Raw genomic sequence first — 11,906 nt, 5'->3', positions numbered from 1 at the left:
TTGAGCTAGGATTGAATCCCTTGCTTTTTTGATCATGTCGTCTTGCCTTGAAAAGCAACATTGTTCTCGAGCTCAGAGACATATCAGTGGTTTGTGATTTTCCGGATATCTTCACGGAAGTATCACCAGGTCGTCCCCTGACTGATATGTTGAGTTCGTGATCAAGTTGGTTTTCCAATAAACCACTCTTTCTCCAAGAATCTGTGTTGGATACCTCTGAACTAGTTAGTTAAGCTAAAACAACAACTTGGAGAGTTGGAAGATAAAAGCTTAATCCACTTAGTTCACTCCAAAGGGGATATCTTGCGTGTGTGTGTGTTGAAGAAAGATGATATCTCCATTGATTGGTCCTCGTGATCAGTTGTTGGATCTATTGCCTTGTCAAAACTTGACTTGAGTATGGGCTATCATCAAGTCAAGTCAGAACCAACGATGTTCGTAATGTTGTCTTACTCATGGTTGATCCCTCGAGCATACACCATTACATCTTTTGGTCTGACCAATGCTATCACCATGTTCACATGATGATGGAAGTCCAGTGATATGGAAATTTCGATGAGTTGTTGTTGAGACCATCAGCAACATTTTGTCTCCCCCATGATTCATGTTGAACATCAACCTAGTGTTGAAAACTTTGTAAGCAATGCTTTCGTGTTCCGTTCATGAAGCTTATGCTTGGATGGAAGAAGTGACTTCCTCCGAATTCATGTGCATTTGGTGCAAGTTGCCGCCATGTGTTCGATAAAGATTGTTTTTGTTTCCTCTAGTACCATCCCAAGTCAGTTATGCATGGGCGAATGTATTCTATGGTTTGGTAGATTAATTACCTCCACTCCATATGTATTCCCTAGCACACCAAGCCACTGATTGACTTGTTCAAGGAAAATAAGTCTATGCTTGGGATCTAATCCATGGACTTGCGTAAAGACTTCGAAATCCTTGATGATGGTTCCCAACGAGAACTCGATAGTGTTTTATTATAAGACTACTATGTGGTCATTCTTGTCTTGGACAACATGTTCACATGTATGTAGCAGAACCAGCTCATGTTTTGGAGCTTGCTATCGTAGTTCATCTCCCCAGAGTCTCGCAACGTTATCTCGTCGACTTGTGTTGCAACCTTTCCTTTCTAGAGATGTTGTCTGGAAAAAAATCATGTTACCAGCCAGATCTGAATCTCAGGCAGATATGATGGCTGGAACATTTCCAAGATCTATGATGTAGGTCCCGACGAGGTTGATGTTCCGGCCGACACGCCTAGTCGGAAGATCTATTATGGTAGTATCTTGAATGAGCAATTCGACCATCTTCTCCATGAGGATTTGGTATGACTTATTTCACAAGTTGTTCATTATGGATTTTTGTGCTCCCGAAGTCCAACCTTTACTTGATGGCCATGTTGATGCTTTTAAGCATTGACCGTGGTACCTAGTACATCAAGGAGAACATTAGAAGCGGATTGCTAAATGTCTCTCAGTTGATCATCTAGATTTGCTTCTTTGGCATTGCTCAGGAAAAATCTAAGAAAGTGATGTCATCCTTGCATCTGCATCCTCCATCACCGTTCCTCATGGTAGTATGATGTGTTGCCAGGATCCTCGACAGGGATATTGGTAAACCTTGATGAATATGGAGATGCTCAAGTTCTTGAGAGCACGCGCAAGCACTAGGTTTTATCGTTGGCGTTAACTGGGATTTGCTTCCAGTTTCCTCGGTTATGTTATAACCTTTTCAAACAGTGGACTCACTCTCTACTGTTGGGTTTCTCCCCAGTTACTAGAATCATTCCCAGCATTTGCATTTTTATTCCCATCTTGCACCACAGTTATGCCATCCTACCATGGGTCCCATCCATTTCCAATGATAAGCAAAAATCATCCCTTGTGTTGTCTTCAACAAGGTTGTCCACATCATCCATTCTAGTCCGGGTATGCCTTCCCTTCGTACTCCGCTAAACGATTGTTGTGAATTGCCTTAGGCTGGTATGAAGAGTTTCAATGATCTATGGATCAAAAGTAATTCTTTTTGCCACTTAAGTGAATAATTCTACGAGTCACCTCCTCCAACATGTCTCGTTAGGGAATCATGGCAACTCAACTCCTTGCTACGTTGACAGCCGTTCACCACCTTCTTAAGTGTGGAATTGTTGCCTACCTAGTGAACCTTTGCCATTCGTTTCACTCCATCCCTCTAGGTGTATGCTTCGTGTCTCAGCTCGAGAGATGTTTATATGTCTCATTCCATGAGTTGATCTTTAATTGCTCGATCTTTGAGAAGATCGATTTCTGAAGAGTTTCTTTTTGTCGTCATAGTTGGATGAAGATCTCGAAAGCAAGGATGTCAAGACCAACAGGATGCAATGGATCAACATCTTCGGGAAAGACAGTCGGATCATGAAGATTGTGATAGTTCGAGTCCCCTCTTCCTTTTATCCTATGCTTGAATCTCGGGACGAGATTTTTGTTTAGTGGGGGCGAGTTGTCACAACCCTATCTTCAGCCTTGTTGTGGTCTAGTCTTGGTTGTTGCATCATGTTTAAATTTTCTTAAACTTGAAATGGGGATGTCCAAACCCTAGCACCAAATGAAATTCAACTAGGTCAAAATAAATCTTTTCAATGAACCCAAAATGCCCTTCATAAATGCCCATTATTTTTGAATTGGTCTAGAACCTCTTCCAAAAATGATGCACATATTTCTAGGCCATTCTGGATTTTTGAATTAACTCATATTGTTTTAGAATTGGGGCATTTAAATACTATAAATATTTTTAAATGCTCCAACAATTTTGGAATTAGTTGAGGGCCTCTGGAATAATTCATTTAGTGCCCATAACTATTTTCAGAATTTTTAAAAGTGATTTGGTTTGAAAATCAAATTTAAACAAATTTGCATAAATAGAAAAACAGAACAAAAATAGAAATAAGACAGAGAGGGAAAGCTTACCTGGCGCTCACCTGCGGCCCAGCAAGCCGGCCCAGTCAACTGGCCCCTGCTAGTCATCCCCTTCCTCACACCAGGAGGACAGGGGCACGCACCCAACACGCGCGGCCACGCGCTCGGCCACCTCCTGCCTACTTGCCGCTGCTAGAGTCGGCCCCGAGCGCCACGCAACCCCCTGGAACCCCTCGCTCTCTTCCTCGCCCTCGTTCCCCTCCTCTGCCTCGCTCTCTCACGCACGCCCGAACACACCGTCGCCGCCGTTCACTGCCGCTGCGTCCACCGTTCTCCCCTCGCCTCCCCGTGCTGTCCAAGACCTCCGCCGCGACGCCCTCGCCCTCCGCACCGAGCCACGCTTCGCTGGAGGCCTACATCGCTGCCATCTGGTCATCTTCAACCTCGGTACCCGTCAGACGCCGTTCGTTGATTTGCCTTGCTCCGGTCGCCCTGAGCCCACTGATCTGCTCATCGACCTCCCTGTGAGCTCCGCCGCTTTTCCCCTCTCTTCCCCGCGTCATTTTTGCCCTCTAGCCGCAGCCCCGAGATCACCCGAGGCCGCCGTCCGCCCTGACTGGCAAGCCCATGCTCCCGAGCTTCTCCTGCTCGTCCAGTGGTAATTGATATGCTCCTGGCACCTCTAGGAGGATGCCTAGCCACTCCGTTGGCTCGCCCGAGCACTACAGCCCCGCGCCCGCGCTATCCCGAACTCCGGCCGCTGCTGTTGTCATCGCCGGCGCCGCCACAGACCACCCCAGGTCTAGCCACCATCACCATCGGATGCGCCCAGCTGCAGGCGTTCCAACGCGCCCGGCCGCGCGACCTCTCGTCGTCGGAGTTGGCCGGACGGGAGACGCCGTCGTGCTGTGCTTAGCACCGGTGTTTAGTCGTCGACGTGGCACCATCATTAGCAGTTAATGACCCCGCTAATTAACCCACACTCTCGCTGACATGCGGGCCCCGCTGCCTAACTAACCAGCTAACAAAAATAGATTAAGATTAATCTAAACACAGTGGCCCCACGCATCGGCGTTGACCTCACTAACGTGGCCATTGAACGGACCCACTTGTCTATGACACTAAATGTCACTGGGTCACTGACCAGTGGGTCCCACTGGTCAGGTTTGACCTGGACCATGCCCCGTTGACCTGCTGACGTCATGATGATGTCAGGCTGACGCAGTTATCCTTTTCTGGAATTTAAATAAATCTTAAATGATTTATTTATTTCAGAAAATATCCAAAACTTCTAAAAATCATAGAAATTCAACCGTAGCTCAGAATGAAATAATTTATATATGAAAATTTGTCAGGAAAATTCAAGGAATCCACCTGTACCATTTTCATGCATGTTTGAACAATGTTTGTCCTCTGTTTTGGACAAAACAAATAAAGGGCATTTAAATAATCATATATGGAGTTGGAATTTTAATCATGTATTGAAACCAACTTCATTTAAATCATAACTAGATGCATTAGCTCAAATCATAGCATATTGCCATGTTATGATCATGCATCATATTACCGCATATGCATTGATTCTATTCTTCTCTATTGCCAGTGCTTGTCCCCTCTCGGTAGGCGTATCCCAACGATGAGTTCGATGACACCGATGAAGAGTTATAATATCTTCTGAAGTGCCAGGCAAGCAAAACCCCCTTGTTCATTCCGATACAGTCCCACTCTCTAGATCTTGCTCTCTTTTACTGCATTAGGACAACATCGATTCAACTGTTACATGCTGCGGTTGTTGAACCCCTTTTCCTCTGCATGACCTGTCATTGCCATAGTAAATAGATGAAACCCACTAGAATGAGTAGGAGTTGTTTGAGCCCTGATGTGCCTACTCATTCATGCTTGTTTGTCATGCCTGCTACTGCTTAGAGTTGAGTCAGGTCTGATTCATCGGGGATGAATTGGAATGTGGTGAACATGTCCTACCATTGAGAGCTAAGTGTGTGAACACGATTTGGTAAAGGTAGCAGTGAGAGGCCATGTAGGAGTACAGGGTGGGTTGTCTCATAGAAGCCGTTCTAAGGAACTGAGTTCTATGTTTGTGATCCATGAATAGTTACTACCACACATTGGGTTCCGGTAACTCGACCCCTCTTGACTTATTAATCAACTCGATCTCTGTCCAGGAGTTGCAACTAGTTTCTGGTGTTTGTAGGTAGCGTTAGTAGTCTACCAAGTGGCACCCGGTACAGGTGGGCTTGGGACAGACTAGGCATAGTGGCCCGGTGTACCAAGTGGCACCCGGATGGTGGGCTTGGGAACCCTGTACACATCGTTTGGGGCCGCGAGCGACACCCCGGCCGGATTTCCTTGCGGATCGAACCCGAATAGGCGATAAACCTGGACGAGAGACTTGTGTGGTTAGTCAGGTCATGGCCGACTCCCTCACCAGGCTTCTGCTTGAAGGTTGCCGAGGTACACGACGTCTACATGGTGGTAAGTGGCGAGAGCGTGTGTGAAGAAGTACACCCCTGCAAGGTTATCATTATCTATTCGAATAGCCGGATTCCTCGGATATGGAAACTTGGACCCCTTGCACGTAGTTCAGGATAGCCACCGGGTCAAAGCTGGCTTGCTGTAGTTAAACTCCACCACCCCTTTCTTGATACTGATGCATATGTAGCTAGTTCTGAAGTAAGTCTTGCTAGGTACATTTGTACTCACGTTTGCTTAATTTATGTTTTTGCAGAGAGACTTCAGTCTCGCTAGTAGTTTCGTGTGGACTTCGACGTTTAGCTTGATACCTCTGCTACGATCTTGTGCCCTTGGCAGGATCTGGTAGATAGTCAGGCTTCTCAGCCTTTTTCATTTGTAGAAGTCTGTACTCACACATGTTAAGCTTCCGCATGTGCTTTGACTTGTATGCTCTGAATGTGGGTCATGAGACCCATGTTTGTTTTATCTGGCTCTTCGGAGCCTAATGTATAAATACTCTGAGTCGTAGAGTCTTGTTGTGATGCCATGTTGTATTGCACATATTGAGCATAGTGTGTGTACGATTGAAATGCTTGGTGTGTGTCCGACAACCTAGTTGTTTATCCTTGGTAGCCTCTCTTATGGGGAAATGCAGTCTTATGCTTCCATGAGCCATACTAGTCCGCTACAGCCCGGTTCACCGGAGTCCTGCTAGCCCAGCACTACTGCTCCGGAACACTTAGACTGGCCGGCATGTGATTCACTTCGTTCCTGTGTCTGTCCCTTCGGGGAAATGTCACGCGGTGACATCCGGAGTCCTGCCTAGCCTGCTACAGCCCGGTTCACCGGAGTCCTGTTAGCCCAGTGCGACAGCCCGGATTCACACGCTGCTGACCGACATGCTCGATGTTGATTCATGTATGCCTGTCCCCGTAAGTTAGTGCCACTTTGGGTTCACGACTAGTCATGTCGGCCCGGGTTCTGTGTCATATGGATGCTAGCGAAACTATCATATACGTGAGCCAAAAGGCGCAAACGGTCCCGGGCCATGGTAAGGAGACACCCGTGGGAATACCATGCGTGAGGCCGCAAAGTGATATGAGTTGTTACAGGCTAGATCAGTGTGACTTAGAACCGGGGTCCTGACTGTATGACACCTCGGTGTTCAGCACACGTTCAGCTCGATGACATCCCTTGAACTCTTGATCCAGTTGAGGACTAGGGAGAGTTCCGTCTGCACGACGGCGTGGTGACTGTGGTGATGAAGTTACCGACGCAGGGCTTCGCCTAAGCACTACGACAATATGACCGAGGTGTGTAACTGTGGAGGGGGGCACCGCAGACAGCTAAGAGAAGACTTGTTATGTCTTTGGGGTGCCCCCCTCCCATGTATATAAAGGGGGGAGGAGAGGAGGCCGGCCCAAGGGGGGCGTGCCAAGGGGGGAGTCCTACTTGGACTCCCGGTCCAAGTTGGATTCGCCCCCCCCCCTTTCCTTTCCGAAGAAGGGGGGGAGGGGAAAGAGGTGGAGGAGAATAAGGAAAGTGCCCCCCCAACCCTAGTCCAATTCGGTTTGGGCTTGGGGGCGCGCGCCTCCACCTGGCCGCCACCTCCTCTCTCCGCTAGGGCCCATGAAGGCCCATTAACCTCCTGGGGGTTCCGGTAACCCCCTGGTACTCCGAAAAATGTCTGAACCTTTCTGAAACCATTCTGGTGTCCAAACATAACCTTCCAATATATCAATCTTGACGTCTCGACCATTTCGAGACTCCTTGTCATGTCCATGATCTCATTTGGGACTCCAAACAAACTTCGGTTCATAAAATCACATAACTCATAATACAAATCGTCAATGAACGTTAAGCGTGCGGACCCTATGGGTTCGAGAACTATGTAGACATGACCGAGACACATCTCCAGTCAACAACCAATAGCAGAGCCTGGATGCTCATATTGGCTCCTACACATTCTATGAAGATCTTTATCGGTCAAACCACATAACAACAAACATTGTTCCCTTTGTCATCGGTATGTTACTTTGCCCGAGATTCTATCGTCAGTATCGTCATACCTAGTTCAATCTCGTTACTGGCAAGTCTCTTTACTTGTTCCGTAATGCATCATCCCATAACTAACTCATTAGTCACATTTGCTTGCAAGGCTCATAGTGATGTGCATTACCGAGAGGGCCCAGAGATACCTCTCCGATACACGGAGTGACAAATCCTAATCTCGATCTATGCCAACTCGACAAACACCATTGGAGACACCTATAGAGCATCTTTATAATCACCCAATTACGTTGTGACGTTTGATAGCACACAAGGTGTTCCTCCCGTATTCGGGAGTTGCATAATCTCATAGTCAGAGGAACATGTATAAGTCATGAAGAAAGCAATAACAATAAAACTAAATGATCATAATGCTAAGCTAACGGATGGGTCTTGTCCATCACATCATTCTCTAATGATGTGATCCCATTCATCAAATGACAACACATGTCTATGGTTAGGAAACTTAACCATCTTTGATTAACGAGCTAGTCAAGTAGAGGCATACTAGGGACACTCTGTTTTGTCTATGTATTCACACATGTACTAAGTTTCCGGTTAATACAATTCTAGCATGAATAATAAACATTTATCATGATATAAGGACATATAAATAACAACTTTATTATTGCCTCTAGGGCATATTTCCTTCAGTCTACCACTTGCACTAGAGTAATAATCTAGATTACATAGTAATGATTCTAACACCCATGGAGTCTTGGTGCTGATCATGTTTTGCTCATGAGAGAGGCTTCATCAACGGTCTGCAACATTCAGATCTGTATGTATCTTGCAAATCTCTATGTCCCACTCCTTGACTTGATCGCGGATGGAATTTAAGTGTCTCTTGATGTGCTTGGTTCTTTGGTGAAATCTGGATTCCTTTGCCAAGGCAATTGCACCAGTATTGTATCAAAAGATTTTCATTGGACCCGATTCACTAGCTATTACACCTAGATCTGATATGAACTCCTTCATTTGCTGCTTCCGAAGCAGCTATGTACTCCGCTTCACATGTAGATCCCGCCACAACGCTTTTTTAGAACTGCACCAACTGACAGCTCCACCATTTAAATATAAATACATATCATGTTTGTGACTTAGAGTCATCCGGATCCGTGTCAAAGCTTGCATCGACGTAACCATTTACGACGAGCTCTTTGTCACCTCCATAAACGAGAAACATATCCTTAGTCCTTTTTAGGTATTTCAGGATGTTCTTGACCGCTCGCGAGTGATCCATTCCTAGATTACTTTGGTACCTCCCTGCTAAACTAATAGCAAGGCACACATCAGGTCTGGTACACAACATTGTATACATGATAAAACCTATGGCTGAGGCATAGGGAATGACTTTCATTTTCTCTCTATCTTCTGCAGTGGTCGGGCATCGAGTCTGACTCAACTTCACACCTTGTAACACAGGCAAGAACCCTTTATTTGACTGATCCATTTTGAATTTCTTCAAAACTTTATCAAGGTATGTGCTTTGTGAAAGTCCAATTTTTGATCTATCTCTATAGATCTTGATGCCCAATATGTAAGCAACTTCACTGAGGTCTTTCATTGAAAATTCTTATTCAAGTATCCTTTATGCTATCCAGAAATTCTATATTATTTCCAATCAACAATATGTCATCCACATATAATACCAGAAATGCTACAGAGCTCCCACTCATTTTCTTGTAAATACATGCTTCTCCAAAAGTCTGTATAAAACCATAGGCTTTAATCACACTATCAAAGCATATATTCCAACTCCGAGAGGCTTGCACCAGTCCATCAATGGATCGCTGGAGCTTGCACACTTTTTTAGCACCTTTTGGATCGACAAAACCTTCTGGTTGCATCATATACAACTCTTCTTTAAGATATCCATTAAGGAATGCACAGTTTGACAACCATTTGCCAAATTTCATAATCATAAAATGCGGCAATTGCTAACATGATTCGGACAGACTTAAGCATCGCTACGGGTCATCGTAGTCAACTCCTTTAACTTGTGGAAAACCTTTCGCAACAAGTCGAGCTTTGTAGGCAGTAACATTATCGTCAGTGTCAGTCTTCTTCTTGAAGATACATTTATTCTATATGGCTTGCCGATCATCGGGCAAGTCAACCAAAGTCCACACTTTCTTCTCATACATGGATCCCATCACAGATTTCATGGCCTCAAGCCATTTTGTGGAATCTGGGCTTCATCATTGCTTCCTCATAGTTCGTAGGTTCGTCATGGTATAGTAACATGACTTCCAGAACATGATTACCATACCACTCTGGTGCGGACCGTACTCTGGTTGACCTACGAGGTTCAGTACTAACTTGATCTGAAGTTTCATGATCATCATCATTAGCTTCCTCACTAATTGGTGTAGGAATCACTGGAACTGATTTCTGTGATGAACTACTTTCCAATTTGGGAGAAGGTACAATTACCTCATCAAGTTATACATTTCTTCCTGTCAGAGTAAATAGCCATGGGTAGCCTAGCCGGCTTCCCCTGGCCCTTCTGAAAAAATTACGAGCCCGTCCGGCTCTCAAGAATCCAAGACATGGGGCCGCCTTCCCCTTGCTGGCTGTCACCCAGGCCGGCTTTCGGAAGGCGACCCGACTTTAGCCCTCATGAAGAAAGCCATGGGAGGGCCGACTTCGAGAAGCCGGCCGCGAGGAGGCCGACTCCAAGAAGCCGGCTCCCATAAAGCGGTCGAGACCGTACCCTCAAAGTTTGCATCCACCTAGCGGCGATGAGACGGGGCGTGGCTACAGTAAAGCTTGCCACCCCCGAATCCCGGAGCACGCCTGGCACTGTGCGCCGTACGGGTGACCATGACCCGCCCGGCGCAACACTGTTGCCATGGACCCTGATGTCACCACGACGGGCCGCCAGTGCGGCCCACGGGCGGTGGGCCCCTTCGGGCAGAGAGACGCCCGAAGGCGGCCAGGCCTCCCCCAGTTGGCCCGAGACGGGGCCGGCTCCCCGCAGCCGGCTCGCTTCCCCCCTTCGAAGGAGACGCCCCATTAAGGAGACAAGACGCGGTAAGGCTACAGCGATCGCCCGCCGGACGGCGGCACTGTAGCCACGCTTACCTCGATGAAGCCCTCGTCATCAGGTTGAGGCAACAGTAACCAGCCACCGACAAGACCCTTGGCAGTGGGGCCTGCCTGTTGCCAAGGAGTTGGCAGCCGGCGGGACCCACCAGCCGGCGGGCCCCAGCACGTCGGCGCAGAAGCCGGCGAGCGCAGTCACAGACGGCTGGGCCCCGCGCCCAGTCGGATTACCATTGTACCCCCGGGGGGTAGGCCTATATAAACCCCCCGGGGCACGCCCATGCAAAGGGTTGGACCCCCAGCTAGTTTTAGACACCACACAAGGAGAAGAAGCAAGCTAGCCGTGCCCTTCTTCCTCCTCCCACCGAACAGCTCAAGGAGCATTGTGTAGCTACTTGTCCATCTAGTGATCATGCGGAGACCCCGCAGAGCAGCAGTAGGGGTGTTATCTCCACGGAGAGCCCCGAAGCTGGGTAAGATTCGCCGGCGTGCATGTCTTCGCCTCATCCCGTTTCCAGGCACCGGCGACGTCTTACTGGCTCCCACAATGATAAGCCACCCGTTGGCATATGTCGCACCTACCACCCGACATTTGGCGCCCACCGTGGGGCCAGGTGCACCGTCGTCCGGAGACCTGTTCTGGACGGGAACCCTCTTCCTCCCCAGCGAGCGTAGCCAGCCCGGCACGCCCGATGGCGCTTGCCACGACGCGCTGCAAGGCGTCACCAGCATCTGCGCGGCGAGCAGCCTCGCCAATCTCCTCGACGAAACCCTCATCTCCGACGAGCTCGCCTCCGATGCGGGCACCGACCACCTCGCCAACCTCCTCGGCCAGCTCCATGTCTCCAGCGAGCCCGCTGTGGATCTGGAGTCGGTTGGCTCCACCGACCCGATGCCTGTCGACTCCGACACGGCCTCCTTCGACACCTTCCCCACCAACGTCGCGATCTACAACGACCCGCTTCCTCGGACCGACGGCCGCGATACTGTCACCACCGAAGTGATGGTCGTCGGCCACGGCGGCCCGGCCGACGAGAGCGCCCACGACGCCCCGCACGCGGCGGCCCACGACTTGTCCACCCCCCTCCCGGCTGATGCCGACGACGAAGCACTGGAGGCACGCCGCCTCGCCCTCCTCGCAGAGGGCCGGAGGCTGGCTTCCGTGAGACGCCTCACTGAGGCCTACCAGCGCGAAGCTGACCGCGCCGCCTTCGGCACGCCGGCCCCGGGCGGGCCAAGCCGGGCCGGCATTGTCAAGCAACGCGGCGCCGTCATCGCCGACATGCTGGGAGTCGACCGCCCGGTCTATGCCACTCCGCTCGAGAACTTGCGTGCCGCCCAGGCGGCCGTGGACGAGTTGGACGGCTTGGAGGCCGAAGAACTCCCCCACATGACCCGGCGCATCCAGCAACTGATTGACGCGGCCGCACGGCGGCACGAAGC

Source organism: Triticum urartu, chromosome 5, assembly GCF_003073215.2.
Source record: "Triticum urartu cultivar G1812 chromosome 5, Tu2.1, whole genome shotgun sequence".
In the NCBI taxonomy this organism is placed as follows: Eukaryota; Viridiplantae; Streptophyta; class Magnoliopsida; order Poales; family Poaceae; genus Triticum; species Triticum urartu.
The sequence above is the reverse complement of the archived record's forward strand: the minus strand, read 5'-3'. Positions refer to the sequence as shown.